The sequence below is a fragment of the Armigeres subalbatus genome, chromosome 3, assembly GCF_024139115.2.
Source record: "Armigeres subalbatus isolate Guangzhou_Male chromosome 3, GZ_Asu_2, whole genome shotgun sequence".
NCBI classification, from domain to species: Eukaryota; Metazoa; Arthropoda; class Insecta; order Diptera; family Culicidae; genus Armigeres; species Armigeres subalbatus.
The window spans coordinates 49,454,982-49,477,768 of NC_085141.1; the positions used below are offsets into that span (position 1 = coordinate 49,454,982).

Sequence of the window (22,787 nt, forward strand, 5' to 3'; positions counted from 1 at the left end):
GTTAGAACATCATCCAGGATTTTTTTTTAGAAATTCCTTCGGACATTTCTCCGGAAATTTAATCAGTTTGAGACTGAGTTTGAGACCTTCGGATATACTATAACTCTTCCGAAAATTCATGTAGAATTTCCTATTTCATTATTAAATCAATTTCCTGAAAAATTCTTCCAACAAAATTTCCGAAATAATTAGTGCAGGAAATTCGGAAGAAATTTCGTGTGGCTTCACTAAAAGAATTTCCGAAGGATTTTAAAAGCCCATTCCAGAGAATTTTTGGAAGGAATTCTTGGACGAATGTCAAAAGGAATTCCTGGCGTAATTTTCCTAATTATTATTGGAATTAGTTCGTGGAGAAAATCTCAAAAGAATTTCTGGAGGAATTCCTAAAACATATACCGAAGAAATTCCTCAATCAATTTCCGAACAAATTCCTAAAAGCATTTCCGAAGAAATTGCCAAAGAAAATTACGAAGGATTTCTCCCGAAGTAGTAGTAAACAATATCTGTTGATATTCCTAAAGGAATATCCGAAGGATTTTTCTTAAGTATTTCCGAGGGAATTTTGAAGAAATTCTTAAAGAAATGTCTAAAAAAGTTTCTGAGAAAATTCCTAAAAGATTTCGTAAAGTACCTTCCAAAGAAATTTTTGAAAATTTCTTTCAATTCCTTTTTTGTATTTCCAAAGGAATTTCTGGATATATCTCCGAAGTTATTTTCCGAGGATTTCTGGAGAAATCCATAGACGATATTCCGAAAGAGGAGTGCCTGTTTTGTCGAGTTTCTGCTTAATAAGCAGATAGTTCGTGCGGGCCCATTTTGTTGTTCTGTGCGGTCAAAATGGACACCAATTAGTACCTGTTTTGTCATGTTTCAGTGTTTCAATACAAAAATTGTAAAAAATCAGTACTAATTCGATAATTATGTTATCATAATATATCTCAGACAAATAAATTATAAACCAGCTAACATGCAACATTCCGCAAACAAAAGAATAATCAAATTCTGACCGTCAACCCTTGCAATCCGGGGTCACATCCAGTGACGGGAATTGTCAAAAAAAATGTCGTGGGATTGCAATTACTAATTTGCTAACAACATTTTTCAGAAGTTATTAACAATTCGGATTTTTTGATAACCATTTAATCCTTAAAAGATCATAGAACTTTGTTGAACAGATTGTAACATGGTCACTTTTGTATATATTATTTTTAGATTTAAATGTATATTATTTGCTGTTATTATAAGTATATTAAATTGTTATCATATTTTGGATGCTTCAATGTTAATTTATTCTTTGTGTTAAATTTGTTTATCATTATTATAATGCTCGTTCAATGTTAAATACACTTAATTCCCATAGTTCACTTAAAATATAATGCGATAATAAATGTCACCATTCCGAATAAAATGCACCCCTACTTAAATCCGCATAATTGGCATACAAGAATGTCGCCTTAGGAAATTATAACAGTCAAGCCATCGTTCCCAAGCCACCACCAAAACCGATCTAGCTCGAAAAGTCCAAAGTTCAATCCCGAACCATTCTCTCTTTTTAACTAGTCCGCACGCATGTGCGATGCTAATGAGGGGAATTATCCAGACGGCATAAGTGTGAAAGAGATGTAGCTTCAGGTGACACGAAGGAAAGGTTGATGAGAGTTGATTGTTCGAAAAGGTCGTTGAATCACTTCGGGAATTTGACGCACTTCCGGCCACGAAGACCGTGATAGTCGCATTTAATCTGAGGACTTTTTGGACTTCTACTCGTTCACTTTGACTTGAACCGTGGAAGAGGCGAGAGTGCGAGTAGTTAGTACTTATATGTACTTAGTGTCGCGGTGTGTTTAATTTGGTACGTTTAAATGTGAGAAGTCTTAAGTTCTATAGTTAATTCTGTTCCTTCCGTGTAGCCCAAAGTTCAACATTAGGGTCAAAGGTGACGTGCGGTCAACTTTTTGTGTGTGCGAATTGTGTGTAGAAAAGGTAAATTCATTGTGATGTTTGTGTGGAGATTTTTAATTGATTGCGTCGAAACAGCCGTTCGACGGCTTCTTGTCTAGGATCGATTCTATCGATATCCAGGCCAGCTCGGCACACCGCAACTTTTCGCCAAGCGCGCTCTCGACCCCACGCTTCATCGTCAAGGGTCCCGGATCGGGGGAGATCTTGAGAGGAAGGTTCGATTCTCCGGCAGAGCAAAGGCTTTTTTTGTAAACCCCAACCCGTGGAAACCGTCCACGAAATCGACGTCCCCGCGTCGAATGCGAGCGCCATACTCCGTTGTCGGCGTGATTCGCAGCACCAGCACGGAAGCCGTCCGTCTGGGAATCTCCTTAAGCGCAGTTCATCATCATCGCCCCGGCCACCATTCGTCGGTATAGGACCACTTGCCGGCCGGGAAGCTGCAAAGACTACGGTACCGTGAGTAGAAAACAAGCATGCATGCATATCTCCACACACACACGAGCTCGATCATCACAAACGATAGCCTAGGCTAGCCATCGCTAGAACCAGAAATAGAAAACCGCACACAAGTAGGAAGCTAGGAAGTGAAAGAGGGAAGAAGGAAGTGAAGAGTAGAGAGTGAGGAAGGAACAAATATGAATAAAACCCTAGGGTAATCGAAACCGCAATAAATGTATATCTGTCTTGTTTCCGTTGAATAAATGCGTTTCCGTTAAGTAAAGCTTCCATGTAACGATAATTGTAGTCCGAAGGATTTCTCATGTTTTTCGCGTCGTTCTAATTGTAGTTTTTGTTCAGTGTTGTACTCCAGGTTGGGCTGCCCGGTAAATCAGCCTCAGCACTCACGTGTCCTAGACGGTCATACGATTTGGGAAGAGAAGAAGTCCGTCCGGTGAGGATAACTCGTGAGTGGTATTTTTGTGGGTTTTTGGTAGAACGACGGTTAGCATCAGTTTTTTCTTCGGGTTCCTTGAGGCAGAATCTTTCCCTTATTCCCGACAGATGGTCCCCTTATAGCTCAGACACATAATAAAACCCGCCCTGAGGCTGGGTTTCGCCAGGCATCTTAAAAGCGACGGACGGCCCTCTTTGAGGTGGCGCTTAAGCCGTCCGTTTTTCGAGCTGGGTCACGAATCGGTGAGCGGAACTGCTAGCGCAAATTACGCGCTATAAGATCACTGTTCTAAATACAAAGTCTAAGTTATGAGAGCGAAATTTAAAAAATGTCACGGATTGTCATGACATTAATGTCATTTGACACTAATTCGGCTCTCAAGTCGCCAATATCTGATTTTGAGAAATTATCTATTAGAAAAAGTTATACGGTCCTTTGAGGGCTACATGTTTATATAAAAAACATAATTGTAAATAAAGTGTGAAAAAATTTATTAGCAAATTGGTCCCATGACATCGAAATGACATTTCCCCTCACTCACATCATCTTTCCGTGAAATCTTACTCTTGCATCATATCTTTAATCGATCGATTCCGTAGCTAACCAATTCTTTATCTTTGTATCCACTCTACATTGGACTTGAAGGCTTGCTTTATTTTAAGTTACATAAAATTGCGAAAAAAAACTGCTTTTTTGCTTGCAATAACTGCAACGATTCCTAGATCCGTGTATCACTCCGTCGTATATCACTATCAACTCATTCACTAGCATTAATTGATTGTCACCTATCCCACGAAAAAAATAGTGAAATTTCACTCCTATAGCCGGTTAAATATTAGCACTACTCAAAGCTCAATAGTTATTTTATTATATGTAATAACAACAGCAGTGCGTTTGTCGTCACTATTGAATTAATTGTAAATCGCTTTTGAATTAATGAAACAATGAAAAGATCACTTCAAATTCACAGTTTTTAATCCTAGATGGTATTTAGGACTGTTCATCCTCGTTGCCATTTTTATGTATTGTCTGTTTTAAAGTTTGTTGAAGTCAAATTTTAATTTATAATTGTGATTTTAAGTTAGAGTAATGACAAATAGTGTGATGCTTATTCAACGGTTCAGACTAGATAAAGTCGAGCTACGGCTTGCATTGTTTATATTACCTGTTAACAATATCCAACATGTATAGCACTGAGTCTCTGGGCCTCATATAGGTAATGTGAAGGAAAATGTGAAGCAAATTGTCAAGAAGTATGTAGTGATATATGAGATATGAAAACGAAGAAGGGAGTAGGAAAAAGAAAGAGAATAAAAAGTAGGGAGAAGGAAAAAGGAAGAGGAAAGAAGCTAGAAGAAAAAAATGAAGAAGAGAGAAAGAAGAATGATTAGGAAGAAACAAGAAGAAAAATGTAAAAATGGAAGAATGGAGAAGAAAACAGGATGAATGAAATTGGAAGGAGGAAAAAGGAAGAAAAAGGAAGAGACAAGAAAGAAGCTAGATGGTAGATGGAGGAAGGACGAACGAAAAATTAATAAGGAAAGAGGATAAAGGAAGAAGAAAGACGGAAGGAGGAATGAGATAGAAATAAGAAGAGAGACTTCTTTCTTCCTCATTCCTCTTAGTAAAAAGAAAAAAGAGGAAAGACGAGGGGAGAGAAGTAACAAGGAATGTAAAGTAAGAAGGAAGAAAGAAAGAATAAGGATTAATTCAATTCTTGAATTTTAAATTTCACTTCAAACTTCACACTTTACTTTTTACTTTCTACTTCTCACTTTCCACTTCCCATTTCTCAATCCTCACTTCTCACTTTTCACTCTTCACTTCTCAACTTTTACTTTTCACTTATAAATTCTAGTTTTAAATTCTGGTTTTAAGTGTTGGTGCTAATTCATGGTGATTGACGTTTGCTCTTCATCATCTTCTGCCTCGAAGAAGAAGAAGAAGAAGAAGATGATATTTGCTCTGCCTTATAGTTTTGATTTAAATTATCTAGTGTCAAATACTCAAAAAATATATTATCAGTGTTCTACAAAGTTAACTGGAAATCAGGATTTTATTTCAAAATTTCAATTTTGTATTTTTTGTTTTCCCTGGAATTTCGCTTATATATACTTTATGGCTAAAACACATATTCTACATCATTGGTTTGCGATTTAGACTCTACTGTAATTTTTGACCAGGGCCTAAGCAAAAACACCTTGACTACTTTAAAAAAAAACTCGAAAATGGCTTGTTCGATCGTTTTGATGTCTTCAGCAAAGTTTTAGTTAATTGATGGGGTTATGTGAAAAAAATATACACAGTGAAAAAAAAAGTTCGAACATTGAATACAAACCTTAAAATCGTTTATTTTTTTAATAATTTTTCAGTATTTTTTATATGTTTTCCCGTTTTTTTAATGTTTTTCGAATATATTTAACATGGGATCAAATGTTACTGCAATCGTCGAATTTTATTGAATTAATTGTTAGTATTGGAGCAGTGGTTAGTCATTATTATTGTACATATGGGGTAAGGCGAAAAAAAAATACTTTGTAAAGACCAAATATTTCGTCTAAAAATACACCCCAGGAGTCACCTTTTTTTTTTGAAAGAATGATTAAACCGAACAGGTTTCAATATGTGTTATATCGGAAGACTAATATTAATCGTTGCACAGTGGTTCAAGAAGGGAAAAAAATAAAAAATACAAAAAGGCAGATAATTCCCGGAACAAAAAAAAATTATTTTAGATAATGACATATTTAAACCCAACATAAATATTTGTACAACGTTCTCGTTTTATAGTTAGCTAGTATCATAGAAACGTTTCTGACTGCGATTAGCAAGTGACAAACTATAGGTAGTTCAGAAGGTGATAATGAAGTAGAAGTTAGATACTTGGTGTAAGAATTGATTAGACGTGTTTTCAAAAACGGACATTTTAGAAATATTTTCATTGCTAAATTAGATTATACTTACTTGATGGGCTACAGCTCTTCGATGAACCTACGCCGAATGGAGTATCCTTCTCCACTGGACTCGATTCTGGGCCAATCGCTTCCAGTCGCCCTGAACATTGAGCGCCCTCAGGTCCTCTTCAACTGCAAAAAGCCATCGTGTAGGCGGCCTTCCACGAAGCCTGCGGCCTCTTCCGGGTTCTCTACTAAATATTATCTTCGCTTGTCGTTCTTCCGGCATACGAACAACGTGACCAGCCCACCGTAGTCTGCCGTGTTGTATAAGCTTAATAATATCCAGCCCTTTATACACCTGGTACAATTCGTGATTCATGCGACGCCGCCAGATACCGTTCTCCTGTTTACCGCAGAGTATTGTCCGCAGCACCTTACGCTCAAACACTCCGAGAGCTCTCCGATCAGCCTCCTTTAATGTCCATGTCTCATGGCCGTATAAAGCCACCGGAAGAATCAGAGTAGTATACAGCGCGAGTTTTGTTTTCGTTTGCAGACTACGGGACTTAAGCTGGTTACGAAGTCCGTAATAAGCCATATTTGCAGCTGCAATACGCCTTTTCACCTCGCGGGTAACATCATTATCGCACGTCACTAATGTTCCAAGATACACAAATTCTTCTACCACTTCAAATTTTTCACCATCCAGCACTATTTCGCTACCACCACCACTAATGAACCCACGTTGATTGCCAGCGACCATGTACTTCGTTTTGCTGGTATTGATCGTGAGTCCAATCCTCGCTGTCTCCCTCTTAAAAGGCGCAAAAGCCTCTTCCACGGCACGACGATCAATTCCGATAATATCGATATCGTCCGCAAATCCCAGGAGCATATGCGATTTTGTGATAATGGTACCGCTTCTTTGCACACCAGCTCTCCTAATCGCTCCCTCGAGCGCTATATTGAACAGTAGGTTCGAGAGTGCATCACCCTGCTTTAATCCATCTAAGGTAACAAATGACGTCGAAATTTCATCCGCAACCCTTACACTTGATTTCGACCCGTCCAACGTTATACGAATCAGCCGTATCAGTTTCGCCGGAAAACCATGTTCAAGATTAATTTGCCATAATTCATTCCGTTTCACTGAATCGTACGCCGCCTTGAAATCAATAAACAGATGATGTGTCTGCAAGTTGTACTCCCGGAATTTATCAAGGATTTGTCTCAGGGTAAACATTTGATCCGTCGTTGATCGGCCCTCACGAAAACCTGCTTGGTATTCGCCGACGAAGGACTCTTCAAGTGGTCTCAATCTGTTGACAGAATACGGGACATAATTTTGTACGCCGAATTGAGGAGGGTTATTCCTCGGTAATTGGCGCACTCCAGTCTGTGCCCTTTCTTAAAGAGAGGGCAAATGAGGCCGTCCAACCAGCTAGCAGGCATTTCCTCGTCTTCCCATATTTTCGACATAATATGGTGCAGAACTTCGTAAAGCTGCTCACTGCCATGTTTGAGAAGTTCAGCCGGGAGCTGGTCCTTCCCCGCAGCCTTATTGTTTTTCAGCTCTTTGACAGCTTTTTTAACCTCATCTAGTGTAGATGACTCCACAGCTTGTCCATCGTCACTAATATCTAGTCTGTTCTCCGATGCACCGTCACTTCCTCCATTCAACAAAGTCTCGAAGTGTTGCTTCCACCTGGCAGCCAGTTCAGTTTTATCTGTCAGCAAATTCCCTTGTTGGTCGTTGCACATGACGGGAGATGGCGCTGACTTTCTCCGCACGCCATTGACAGACTCATAAAACCTCCGCATATCGTTCTGCTCCATTTTTTCCTGCGCCTCACTAATCACTTGTTCTTCGTACTCTTCATGCGGTGGGTTCGTTTTTCGGCTGCTCTTGCTTCCTTGTGCCGATCTCTATTCGATCGGGTACCTGACACCAACATCCGGCTTCTGGCAACGTTCTTCTCGTCTGTCACTCTCTGGCACTCCACATCGAACCAACCCGTCCTGGGTCGCCTCTGTGCAGTGCCTACCACTTCTCGTGCTGTTGTGTTCACCGCTCCATGGATCGACTCCCATAGATCGTTGATGTTGTCGCTAACGTTGATTGCACTTATCCGTTCGTCGAGCTTCTGGCGGTACTCAGCCGATACTCCTTCCGCCGACAATCGCTGGATATTGTAACGCATCGTTCGCTGTGATCTTTCGTTCGATACAGTTGACAACCGTGATCGAATTTTACTGACAACGAGGTAGTGATCAGAGTCAATGTTCGGACCTCTGAATGTCCGCACATCGATAACATCCGAGAAATGGCGCCCATCGCCCAGAACATGGTCTATCTGGTTGCAAGTTTCAACATTTGGGTGTCTCCAGGTGAGCTTTCGGATGTTCTTTCGTGCAAAGTAGGTGCTACTGATGGCCATCCCTCTGGCAGCAGCAAAATTTACTAGCCGTAGGCCGTTGTCATTGGTAGCGGAGTGAAGGCTCTCCCTACCGATTATGGGACGGAAAAAAGTCCTCTCTACCGACCTGAGCGTTAGCGTCTCCGATAACAATTTTCACGTCATGCTTTGGGCACTCTCCATAGGCTTTATCAAGACATTCATAAAACGTGTCCTTCACGTCGTCGGATTTATCGTTTGTCGGTGCGTACACGTTGATTTGGCTGTAATTGAAGAATTTGACCCGTATCCGCAACACACAGATTCGTTCGCTAATGGGTTTCCACCGCATCACTCGCTTCATCTGCTTGCCCATCACTACGAAACCAACTCCATGCTCTGCTTTTTCACCGCCGCTGTGATAGATGTTATACTTGAATGCAGCATTGGTCGTGGGGTCCACGGCTCGGAATTCACGTTCTCCGGATCTAGGCCATCGGACTTCTTGAATAGCAGCCACGTTCACTCCAACCTTCTGCAGTTCACGAGCCAGAAGGCTCACTCGTCCAGGTGTATTTAGGGTCCTGACATTCCAGGTACCGAGTTTCCAATCATAGTCCTTATTTCGTTGCCGGGTCGGTTGCCAAAAATAACGTTCTCTTTTTCTTCTATCTCCATTTTTCGTGGTATTTGAGAGGCTTCAGTAAGCTACCTTACCGGGGTCGCGTTACCTACATCGCGATGATGGGGCTGCCACCTTAGGTATAGCTGACGCGATACAGCATTTCGTTAATCAGCCGCTGAGTACCAGGCAGACGCTGTTTGAGCCGCACCTCCTGGTGAACAGACGCTCGAGGCGTACCTTCTCACTCTAGCTGATGTCAGAAGGACAACAGTGCCTAGGAAGGCACTACCAGCTAAGTACACAACCCTTAGCTGGCGGTCTTTTGTCATCGGACGACCCGTGGAAGTGTGAGATAGGGACTTGTGGGGACCAGAGCTCTGTTGGGCGCTCCTTCCTTGATGTCAACCCACCATTTTGCAGCCCAAATTAGATTATGCAGATTTGAAATTGGCCAGGTGAACTACCCAATCTAGTGGTTTCTTGAGTGCTGGAGAGGAAAATAATGATTGACCATAGCCTGGAAACAATAAAACTTAAATCAGCATCAATTATAAATTAAACAATTAAAAAAAATCCAGTACCCCTGAAAATGTTATAAAAGTTGAAAACAAAAGACAGATTTGAAAATTCAAAATCGGCTAGGTCTATTAAATAATTCAGAAGTTTAAAGTTTAAATTCAACAATTCATGTTAACCCATAACATAGTAAATACAAGTTCATATAATGCAACCAATACCAAAAGGTTGAAACATGCAAACGTGTCCTCTACTATTGCTCCAAGGATTGTCTAGTTCTTTTATCGTAAATTTGATATTTTTTAAATTTATTTTTTATATTTGTCCATCATTCGTCCATCCTGATCCAATGTGCAGCATTCAATGAAAGGCCTTCCGCAGTAACACATGTCAAATATTAATACCGTTGAAAATAATTTTTCAAAATAGTTCACCCTGGGACTGTATTTCGGAGAACAAATTATTTGATATTTTCACCCACAGCCCTATACCATGATAATGATCAGCCACTGACCCATTACTAACATCTTAGATAACAAATATCGACGATTTCAGTCAAATTTGTTTCTATGTTAAATAGATTCGAAAACCATTTGAAAAGACTGGAAAAAATCGGTGTACTTTATCTTCAAACCGTTGAATTTAAAAAGTGACAGCACTTAGAAGAAATTATAGTATGTTTCTTACATTGGAAATTTTACGTACTTTCATAAAATCGAATTGATAAAAATGTAAAATGATATTTCAACCTTTTTTGAAAAACCAAATAATATACAACCAGGGAATGTAATTTTCGCTGAAAAATGCAAAAAACATACAACAAAAAAGAATAGCGATAACTCTTTGCCCTCATCTGAAAAGGATAAAGATAGCTGTTTGTTCAAAGTATTCTTAATTCATTGCCAACTTCTCGCATATTATTTATCATGTCTTTTCTTACTTGATAGTTCGCCACTAATCACTTTTCACATTTTTGTATTCGCAATCTGAGATTTTTTTTTCGACTATTCGACCAAACGACCGACATTCGGTCCAATGGCCCGACCACCGCCTCTTCTGCGGTATAGAAGGCAAAGTGAACTACATTTTCCAACACTAAAACACTACACGAAACACTACAGAAAAACGGTTGTAGAGGGAACTGCACAAGCAAGCTGAAGGAGACGCGTGGTGTTTTATGCGATGCTTCGCTGGATTTCTTGTAGGAAAAGAGAAAGAGCAAAGTGAGTGGTTTTGTTTACTTGGCATGGTACACAGAAGTGTACCGATGGAGGCAAGCTGCATTGCATCAATATATTTATTCATATGCAATAAACTTAATATGTATGTATAGTTCTATAAATTTTGAAAAGCTTCTTCGGAACCCAAGTAACATACAATTTGAGTGCCACTTCTTAGAAAACGAAACCAAATTATTTTGATATGTTTGGTTCAAATGAACATATTAACTAGTACACTAGAAAAGTTCGCAAGAAATGCTTTAACATCGCTAATATCGTGGTTCCAGCTGTTCCTACATACACGTTTAAATTTACTGACAATGGACGATTGCTTAACATGTTTCCACCACGATAGATTGCGCTTGCCGTACAACTACTTCACCGCACAAGATGCTAGCTTTTTCGGGGGTCCAACATCATTCGCTACAAGCTCTCTAAACCTACAAAATAAATCACACCGTTATACTCTTATCTGCATCCACCAGAACCAGCTCATATTGGTCTATGCACCACGGCCAACCAGGGTTTGCGGGCGCATTCTGACAACTTTCCTTCGAACAAAACCGCTTACCCTTCCAGCCAATGGCAGTTTAATCAGTGGCGCTTGGTTGGTCGCTCGGTAACGACGCTCCGTGGCAGCCACCAAATTCCTCGAAATGTCCACGTCCCTTACTTGCGTCCGGATGATCAAGCTTTGCATCGAACCCCGACACGACACAACGTGAGATTTGTGCCAGAAATCTTTCAACAAAGTTGTTGCGGTTTTGTTGCCGTTCCGCCCACACCGTGCTCCACCGCCCGTTATCGACGATGACGACTTTGCACGACGACTGAGTGGGGTAGGTACCTATTCAACGAGAATAACGACACCCCGAGGACACCGTCAACAGCGACAAGCGTGACGCAGAACGGAGAACGAACGGAACTCGATGACGTGAAAATTGGGTATAAGCAGCACAAGATTAATAAAATATTGATTTCCTCTGGACGGTCAGTGGTTTTGTACGGGATAGCATTAGGGTGAAGCTTTAACATCACTCCTAGACGAGACACATTAAATATTCATATTAGAAGAAGATCCATTTGTGCAGCATTATTATTTCTCAAATTCAACGTTTAATACGAGTTTTCATTCCAAGAAATCACTTGATTTTTAGAGCATGTTTAGTATCTATAGATTCTTAGTGGAGTAAAAATTCAACAAGTCATTTAAAAAGAATTTGACTGAGTAATACATTCCAAAACACTAGTGAAATGCACGAATTCTGCTTTCATATGATTTTTCATGTCGTGTTGTTGAGCTTGTCCACACAAGATACATATTCATGCGATGATGCCTGACATAGGAAAACTTTCATTTTATAACTATGCAAATGTGAATAGTTGGAATGAAGAACCATTGAAGAAGAAAAAGAAAACCTTCAACAGAGCAATAAGTTAAACCTCAATCGTAACCTGCACCAGGCGGTGCAGGAAAATTGTCATTTTAAGTTCAATGCCATTCATTGGACGAAAACCATTTGATGTGCCTACACCCCATCGTTCAAGTTCTCCTTTTTTGTGGGTCAGCTGGTGATCAAACACACTCTCTAATGGGGGGACACATGTGTGCACGTTTCTAACGTGAAATCCCATACAAAGTTTGTTTATCCAGAGGCGACAAATCGCGCATGAAAATGGAGAGCATTTATTCCGGGGTATAATCTATTTGTCGTTCTATTTATGGTGACATGATTGGAGTTATTTGCTTTTCGTTCGTTGAAGTGAGATTTATGAGTTACGTGCTGTCGTATTGGGCAGTTTGAACAAACTCAGCATTTTTCGCGCAAACAGTAAATGTTTTACTGAATGATAATTATCCGAAGTACAATGTGTGTAATGGGAGATTATGTGTCGGTTAATGAATCAACGAATTCGCTTAATAGCAAGGAGGAGGCTAACTCAGAACACATATATTTCCCAAAATGACTCATATTTCCTTTCCGTTACAAATGCTAATATGCATACATGTGCGAATATTTATTTTAAGAAGAGATGCAATTTATTCAAGATTACAAGATTAATTTTGATGTACCATGCGTCTCCATCTGTGGTATGCTTGGGGGCCAGTGTTTAAGAACTCTCAAGGAACCAATTTTTCTGCGATGCGCATGCGAAACAAGCAACAAAAAAGAACCAACGACAAAGCTTTGTTGTTGTCGGAGATAATAATGACAAAGATCCGTAAAATTTAGTCAGCAACCAAAAAGAAGACAATTTTGTTGCTAACTTTTCATCCCGTTATTTTGCATTACCTCTACAGTAAATTTCGGTTTCATGCTATCATAGTTTCTGCTTTTATGGAAATATTGTAGAATCTAACTCTGATAACAAAAAAAAGTATCATATTTTCGGAAATATCAGAACATGCAAGGAAAATGATTCTTGTCATATTGTGTTCGGGTTCTGATAAAGATTTGTTGCGAGGTGCGTTTGTCAGTAACAAACTCTGTTGATGACAAAGGGTATATTGTTAGGCGTTGCTCGAATATTGATTCCCTGAGAATTCTACATCACATGAACATACAATATGCGAATGATATGACCTATTCAAATAAAGTTTTCAAACAACGAACCACCAAGTTAGATAATTCCAGTCTGACGAGCAATAAATTTGTGTGGTCTCGAACTGCCATTAGCATCCTGACATTATTTTCACTATCATCCAGTGCGGTAAGAAAAAACTAAAACAAATAAAGAATTAAGGAGCATGAAGACCGTACATTTCGTAGTTGCTGGACGTGAAACCCGTCCGTGCTGGACCAGAACGCTCGTAGTTGCACAGGGAAACAATGGGTGGAGCATGGTATTTAATTTCATTTTTTTTGCGGACTCCATTTTCCAGTTGTAGTGATTGCTGTACTAAAGAAGTATAGGAAAACCTACGATTTTCTATGCACATGAAGCAAAAGCAGTAGCCACCCATGACTACCAAGCACGCTCATCCAAAACAAATAAAGAATCAAGTACCACCGTGGGTTGAAAATCTAAAGAAAAAGTTCTTGAAGTTCTAAAGAAAAAATGACAATGCAACTTGCTGTTCAAAATTCACTCTACTTTAAAAATATTCAATATGACTTTTTATTACTTAATTTTTGATTCTGAATATTTATTCAATTCTCTCAATTTAGTTTTACAACATTCACGCATCTTACTTCTCATGAATCATTTTAAAACAGTTGTTGAATTGGGTTGATCAGAGCAGTGTTGGTAAAAACTTAGAATGCCAAAACTCAAGAATGAACGATTTAATTGATTTAAATGAAACGCAGCACCTAGGAACTTATGGCTGGGTTGAATCATCCATTTGAATCATCTAGGTTTTTTTTCTATTCTCCTACGTTAAAACAGTTCATTGCAATAAATTGCCCCCAAATTGATTTCAAACGCTTCTTGAAGCGAAATGATGTTTTGGTAAATGAGAGACGAGCTCGGTTGTTTAGTGGCTACCGCTTCTGCCTTATAAGCAGGAGGTCGTGGGTTGGCTATCTTAGTTCTGTGTCACGTTCTACCAAGACGATTCCTACTGTTATAACCTTCCATACAATCCCAAAACCTCCCGTGGCACCTATGAGAGGTCGTAGAGTTCTCTGCATCTTTCTTAAGTAGGTGTCCAACTAACCATCCTTCCCCTTGCTCAGGGCATTGCTTCCATCTAAGAGATAGTGATTAGTCCCAAATCATTATCTGTGGTAACAGTTGAAAGTGATGCCACTCTCATACAATAGTCTTGGCTTGTACCACCTACGAATTTGTGCGAATTGCTCAATGCTAATGCTAAATGATTTTTTGGTAAATGGGTGAAACAATGCGATTAAGCATTAAATTCTCAGGTGTGATGCATACCATCAAATTCGCAAACGAGTTTGCTCGCGCGGGAGGACTCGATGATTTAAATTTGTGAAAAATTTTACCAACACTTTTGGTTAAAAAAAAGCTGCCCTTTGATTTACAACCATTTAAACAATTACACAAATATGACGGCGGGAGTACAGCAAGAATCTTAAGAAGTCCGTGCTGACCCTCTGCAACATAGTTGTAGAGGCAAAGCAAGAGTGGAAGTCCTTGCTGCAGGCAAGTAAGAAGGCAGAACGAAAGATCCGTCAACTTACCGAGGAGGCTAGGAAGGAAGCCGATTCGAAGATTCGAGTCCTTACTGAAGGACTGGCAGAAAGTCAGATTGCAGAACTCCGCAGACGCATGGCTGTCACTAGAGCAACTCCAAAGCTACGTAAGGTCAGTACAGCAACAGACCTGAAGGGTGCTAGTGCCAAGCCAGTATTGCACAAGAGGAAGGCTACTAAGATCGGTCGGGAGAAGGTTGAGCAGGTTGCCGACCCTAAGAAACGACGGAAAACAGTTCCTCCTTCTACGATGACTACCGAAGTTCGCCGGGAGGAAGGCATGCCTGTGAATCCCAAAGAGGCGAAGAAGGAGTGAAAATCGGCAGTGGAGGCGAAGGCGCCATTGGTCAATAAGGCCAGGGCCAGGGCATACCTTCCAATGGTTAAAGCAGAAAGGACAGAGGCGAAGCAATTATCACAAGAGAAAGCTAGGTCCCCACTTTCGTCAACATAGTACTTTACAGCAAAAATATGCGTAATGCGGACCCAATTACTTGTCGGCGGGGTAGCTGCTCATGACAAACAAAAAACGGCGCGATGGCTTTAGCGTGACATCCTTCAGTCTACGACTGGACAACAGGTGCCCTCCTTGCACGCCACACTCAGTACCATGTATGCCTGGTGGATTCCATCCACCTAGAGGTCCCCCGGCCTCCTCGGACCGACGTGGTGACGGTTCGTCCGCTTCTGGCCGGTTGGCGATAGTCAGGAATCTTCTATCTGCAGGTGGAAGATAAAAGCCAATCTGGCTGATGGCTTTGCTTCTATTTTAACAACCGCACACGAATAACACGCACACTGGATTTGGCTACAGCAATTGTAACACACGAAACACTAACAACCAACACGTACTTCCAACTCCTTGGAGAATCACGGACGAAAATGATCGAGTCTGTGATTTCTCGCTTAACTTTTCAAACGGACCTAAGTAACATATTTTCATGAATTTATTTGCATAGCACTATCAACAGAACATTGAACAGCTATTGATTGCAGTATTTAAATTAATTCATGAAAAAAAAGTTACTTAGGTCTTTTTGAAAAGTTAAGCGAGATTTGTGAATCCTCAGATTGAGGAAGGTGGTACAAGGTGGTGGTACACAACCGGAAGTACGTCATTTCCCGGACATTTTTGTGTGCAATCGTGACTTTATCGGCACGATTGATAACTTGACAAGATAGTCACGCTGCTATCCCTTTCCTTTCCTTCCTTTCCCTTATCCAGAAAGCAAATGGCCTCGACCTTGAAGAGCATGGCTGATGGATTTATGCACGTTTGCCTATGTCAAGGGAAAATTATAAGCAACTTAGGCCGTTACAAATATTTAATTAACATTGTCCTACTGGTCTCCGGAATGTCAAGAGGGGGATAACAAAAATAAAAAAATAAACTCCTTGGATTTGTTAAGAATGTTTCGAAATCCTCAGAATTATCCCAATTTTATTTTGCTGCCCCCTCAAAATATAATATTTTGGCAAAAAAAAATCCGAGGGGGAGGGGACAAAATAGTTTTTAAATATTTGTATCGGCCTTGTTGGCGATTGAAAGATTTGAATACTTACAATCTAATTTATTTACAAAATTACTAAATGCTACACATTTTGAACACTCTATCAAGTTTCGTTATCCTTCAAGATGTTCAAGGTATTTCCAGACGTTCTCGAGTTCAGCCCACGTTATCTACCAGATCAACCAAGGCTGCAGCAATGTCCTCATCATTGGATTATAAACCCAATTTTCTTGAATTCGAGATATTCAAGGTACTCCAAAACGTTCTTAAGTTCAACTCAAGGTATCAACCAGATCTTTTAAAATATACCCATCATCGGTATACAACCAATACGGTTGAATGTTTGTGTTTGTGTCGAGCAATGTCCAGTTGTTGGGCGTAGAACCACTGCGTTCAGCAGTTCAGAACTGTGAACAGAAGTTCCTTGAAAAATTTTCAGATATTATGTGTTTCGAAATACCTTACCAAACAAAATGAAATTTGGACTAAACTTGCTTCCATCATAATGGTTTTGACTATCCGAACAACTTTGTAGAAAACGGCAACTTTAAAAAACTCTAAAATTTTGGGATGTCTTACCAAACAGTTAACTCTTTACACACTAGCACTACCGAGCGTTCCACACCAAAATTGATTTCATCACAATAATGATTAGACTACCCGAAAAACTTAGTAAAAGATAACCACTTTTAAATCATAGGGGAGGAGGTTCGGTTGTGGGCACCCTTTTGAATTTTGTCCATAACTTTGGTTCTAGTTGGTATAATGTCGCCATTTTTAGCTAGAAAGCTAGACGTACAACCTTACTAAAGAAAGAAGAAATTGGTTTGATTTCATCGATTTGAAACATTTTATTGTTAATTTTGCAAATTTTGAATTTTTGGACATTTCAGTTTTGTAGTTCGGTCGTGGGCACTCTTTAAAATATCGTTAATAATGAAGAATAACAAAGAAAAAGAGTATTTTATTAGTTTCACTAGCTTTATGTACCCGGCCTTGCTCGGAGTTGCCAGTTTGGTTCGCAGTTTTTTTTTCACAATCGGAAAATGATAAAACCAATTGGGCAACAGGGTAATTGTGTTTACCTATTGATACTTCATCATTTGATTAAAAGAAGGCTTTTAGAAACACTGACTGAAAAAAGGGATCGTGGGTTTGAATAGCCACATTCCGGGCAAACGCATATTTTTAAAGAAGGAATCACACCCACCATTGCCTTATTCCGGGCAAATGCCTACATTTAAAGAAGCAGTCACATCCACCATTCAGAAGGAATCACATTATTCATTGCTTTTCACTGGGCAAACCATGACTCCGATGAAGGGTAACAATTACCATTGCTTTATACCCAAATGCATGCTTTCTATGAAAGATTTTACTGATGCCGTTCATAATTATCCCAAATGCCTTCATGTCGAATGACCTTAGGCCAAATAGTGTTATGTTAATGGCCAGCTTTATTCAGGGAAATGTCATATTCTTGGATATGTGTATCGGGAAGTATCGTTTTCGGGAAATAACATTTTCGTTAAAGTCATTTTTCGGAGAATGTTATTATCGGGAAAATGTTATTGTCGAGGTCTTGGTATTTTTGATAAATTCGTGCAATTTGTTTTCGGAACATTGTTCAATGTCAAAAAACTTCGGATGAACTAAATAAGACGGATTTTAAATTAAGACGTTTTCTAAACAATAGCAACCCCAATAACCTCCCGCATTCCAAAAGTCCCTCCCAGCCTGTCTATAATAGTTTCCTTTGGGTAGAGAATACGTGTTTACAAAATGAAAATAAAATGACCTACCCCTATCCACTCAAATCGTTTCCTTAGGACAGACAATATTTGAAACAAATTTGGTTCAAATCGGTCATGGGGTTCAAGACTTACATTGAGTTGATCGAAAACTAAGCAACACCCATTCCCCCACACTCTCCCCTTTTTCCAAAGAGCATCCCCAACCACACTATCGTCGTCTCCTTGAGATAAAGAATGTTTGTTCCAAATTTGGTTGAAATCGGCCAAGGGGCTCAGAAGTTACACTGAGTTGATCGATAACTTAGCAATACCCTTCCCTCACACCCTCCCCCTTTTCTAAAGAGCATCCCCAACCACATAACTGTCGTCTCCTTAACATGAAGAATGTGTGTTCCAAATTTGGTTGAAATCGGCCAAGGGGTTCAGAGGCTACACTGAGTTGATTATTAACTAAGCAATACCCCTCCCCGCACATCCTCCCCCTTTTCCAAAGAGCATGCTTAGCCCCTCTCCATTGTCGTCTCCTCAAGATAAAGAATGTGTGTTCCAAATTTGGTTGAAATCGGCCAAGGGGTTCAGAAGTTACACTGAGTTGATCGATAACTAAGCAATACACCTCCCCCCACACCCTCCCCCTTTTCCAAAGAGCATTCTTAACCCCCCTATCGTCGTCTCCTTAAGATAAAGTATGTGTGTTCCAAATTTGGTTGAAATCGGTCAATGGGTTCAGAAGTTATGCTGGAACATACATACAAACATACATACAAACATACAAACATTGAGTTTTATATATATAGATAGATAGATAGATAGATTTGTCATGAAACTATAAAAAAAAAACCTAGATCAATCCACCTAGCAGTGATAATGCCGTTCTCATGAATTGAATAAGATAACGAAAACAGCACAAAAGTGCTGCTTACCATCTATGGTGGGGTGCAGATGGCGGACGGTACGTGGAGGAGGCAAATGAACCACGAGTTGCATCAGCTGTTGGGAGAATCATCCATCGTTCACACCGCGAAAATCGGACGACTGCGGTGGGCCGGGCACGTAGCCAAAATGTCGGACAGTAACCCGGTGAAAATGGTTCTCGACAATGATCCGACGGGTACAAGAAGGCGAGGTGCGCAGCGGGCAAGGTTGGCGACGTGTAGCCATGGACCGAACCGAAAGGAGAAGACTCTAATATACCGCACAGGCCACTTCGGCCTTAGTCTGAATAAATAATAATAATAACGAAAACAATCACTAAATTAAGGTCAAAAATAGCAGAGCACTAATTGAACATATGATGGAATGTCAACATTCATTCTGCCTCGATAGTACGAACACAATCGATCGTACATTCCGATCGTCTGCCCTATTGATGTTAGAAATGTGTCACCTACACAACACTCCTAACACGGTAAACTTTCGTACTGATGTAGATGGACTAAACTCATCGTATGCTGGTATTTTACATACAGTTAAAACAAAACTCTCTCACAATAGAAAATCGAGTAGAAATTCACAGAGCACCACAGCAGCAGTCGACATATTGCGAGAAAAGAGAAAAATTCTAATTTTGCGGAGCAAAGAAGAAGAAGCAGACTGAGTGTCGGAAACTTCAAAATGGCATGCACTGTACGAAAAGTGTTGATATTTCTTGATATCAAGAATATTCGAGAAATCTAAAATGTTTCTGAATCACATAAATATATGTCAAAATGCCTTCAAAGTATCATAAAACTTGTTTAAAAAATATAGCGGCATGTAACACTCGTTTAAAGTTGCATATTCCCGTTGATTTTAATAATCAACATTCACACCGAAAAAATAAACCAAAATTTTTTACCGTGCAACAAGTGATTTGACGTTTGCGGAACAGCTTTCCGACAGTCGACCGTCGGACCCCGGTTCGAATTTTTCAATCTTCTCGCAATAAATGATTAGTCGATAAACAAGTTAAAAACTTCTCACCACCATCTTTAAAATAGTCGTTGAGTATTATTTAGTGTGCAGTGTTTTCCGTTCTGTTAATCAGTTTATTATTTTTAATGTCCATAATTGTGAGTCCCATGTTAAAATGTTTACAATTTCGTCCTACAATTATGTATATTTATTAGGTGGTGGATACAAGAAGCCCAAAAACATGAAACAAATATAGGGGAACGGTTCGCCACTTCATCTCATAGCTCCTATTTCCATCCCATCAAAAACAAAGCAACGGAAAGGAATTGGGTTTGTTTATTATTTTTGTTAAGAAAATTATTTTGAGCTTTTTAGTGGAATGTCTTCACTTGTTAATTTGTTTCTGCCAATGCTTGTGTATAATGGATGGCCTTCAAGTTTATACCTAAGCATTAAGCTTAAATGAGTAGAAGTAAACACCGTAGTAAATGTAACTAGATAAGTACCTAGATAAATTATTATACCTACGCATAGTATAAATAGTGTAAGCTGCGATCATTTTCTTCAAGTCGAGTCAAGTACGAGACACTGAAGACGGCCTTACATTTGAGGTCGAAATACGTATCTGTCAAGATACAATTAAGTGGTGGAATTCAATGGGATTGTACTAACGCGTATTATTTTTGTGTTTTTTTTAGCAGTGAGCACGCATGTTGACAATAAGAAGCGACGAATTTGGTGCCGTATTTCTTTGTTTAGCGATGAGAGGATATATGTACAGTGAGATTGAGATCGGAACAGTTCCCCTATATTTTAAAATGAAAAACGGTTGACTGAGTAGATTTATGTTCAATAATTGTTATGTGTTAAGTTAACTAATTGTGCAATGTGTTATTTTAGTTATTTTCCCTTGAAAAAGGCAGAATACATCCTGCCGAAACGTCGGGCAATTCAAAATATAACCGTTTTGATCAAAATATAGCCGTTTTGATCCCTACATATTTCGAGATATCCAACTTTAACTTAATTACGTTTTTAAATACTATCACCGCCAAAATAATTCATTGTACACCCCAAGTAACAATTTCAAGGCTTCATGGATTCATTTAAGTTTTTTGACGGTTTAATCGCTGTTTGTTCAATGCTGCAAGATTAGCTTTGTTTGAAGACTTATAGCTATCTCAAAAACCAAAATAAAACGTCTCATAGAACCACAAATGTCAAAAGCTTCATAAATTTATGAAGGGGCTAATGATTATCTTGAGGACTCCAATAAAACCAATTCTGAAAACTGTAATAAAACCGGATATTTTGGTCATAGACTTGTCTTACGCATAACCTCCATAAAACTTAGTGGTTTTTTATAGGTTTATAATGGGATTATACAAGAACACAATGTTTATGCTGTACTTCATGAACTATGGCTAATCGAATTGCAAAAAAAACAAAAGTTTCTATCATAATGTTTCTGCTACAAGTTTCTCGAAAACTTAAACAAAGAAAACAATAAATAGGGGATTTTCCGATCTCCATCTCACTGAACATATTTTCATCTCACCGCGAAACAAAGAAATACGGCACTAATTTTGTCGCTTCTTTTTTGTCAACATGCGTGCTCACTGCTGAAAAAATCACAAAAATAAGAAGCAAATCAAATACCTTTCCATTGCTTTGTTTTTGATAAGATGAATATCGGAGCCATGAGATGAAATCCAGGAGCTGTTCCTCCACAATGAATACGTTAACTTTGAAAATTGGGCATTTGCATATTTGAAATTTTGTTGTTTATTGAAAATAAAATCCATAGGTCAAGTCCCACGCCTGATAATGGAATACATAATGAAGATCGAGTAAACTAACCGAATATGTCATTTTATTTCCGTTAAATTAAGATAGTATAATACGATCACGCAACAAATGGTGCGATAACCAATATTTGAGATGTTCTACTGCCGCTGTTGGAAGCATAACTTCAATTGCAATTATTCTGGACCCCGGTAACTTGATCGCTTACAACCTGAACACTTTTGAATTTGTAGCTTGATGGCTTGAACATCGTTCATTTGCCTTGTGACGGCTTGCTAGTGGTATGGAAACCACCGTGCCAAGACAGGCCAAAGACAGCCTGTCTTGGCACGGTGGTTTCCATACCACTAACCAAGCCGTCCACAACCAGGGCGTTAGGCAAGAAGATTCACGCTTCGATTGTGTGCTGTTCAATAGATGGTCTTCCTTTCTCCCTTTCACCCTCTATCGCTTCATACTTGTTCGCGCCCTAGCGAATGGCTTTCAATCTAATGATTTTCAATTATCTTTCGATTATCTACTCCCTCATACTTTGAGTAGAAATGACCGATAAAGCCGATAAACAAATCATTCACCACAATCACGGTCGTAAAATCTGTTTCAATTATGAAAATTAAAAATAGTTCAGACGCCATTCAGCACGAGGAATGGCGAAAATGATAATTGAACATTGTGAAAGAGAACGCATAATCAAAACAATCAGCAAAAAGGTCAGACAGAAACTGTTTTATCTGATGTTTTTTATATAGGGGAACAGACGGCTTTGGCAGGTTTTGTTCTATTATTGGCAGAGGGGTTTTTGTTGACCGAATTTTATGAAATTTGGCCACAATATTCTTTGATATGCAAAGAATGTTTGGGCCAAATTTGAGCACAATCAGTCATAAAAAACTCCCTGCCAATAATAGAACAAAACCTGCCAAAGCCGTCATTACCCCTAGTTATTAAAAGTTCGAATTAGAAATGAATGCCGTTGATTTGATTGAAGTACCATTTAAGTTACTTGGAGTCCACGTATCGAACTTGATTCCTCTCTCCATCTTCTCACAGTACTTTTATTGCATTCATTTTCCTTGTTCAATGAATTATTTCCCAAATTCTAGCAAGTACTTATCATTCTTGAAAGATACGCCAAATTGTATTTTA

At 39.3% G+C, this 22,787-nt stretch overlaps 1 protein-coding gene and 1 long non-coding RNA gene across 5 annotated transcripts in view; both read left to right on the plus strand.

Annotated features, from left to right (window-relative positions):
* The window catches only part of LOC134227499 (latrophilin-like protein LAT-2), a 349,547-nt gene that overhangs the window by 264,067 nt on the left and 62,693 nt on the right, over nt 1–22,787 (plus strand). The window lies entirely within an intron of this gene.
* On the plus strand, nt 1,667–2,843 carry LOC134225119 (uncharacterized). The gene is made up of 3 exons (XR_009983173.1): nt 1,667–1,852; nt 1,911–1,983; nt 2,038–2,843. It is a non-coding gene; the product is annotated as an uncharacterized LOC134225119 (long non-coding RNA).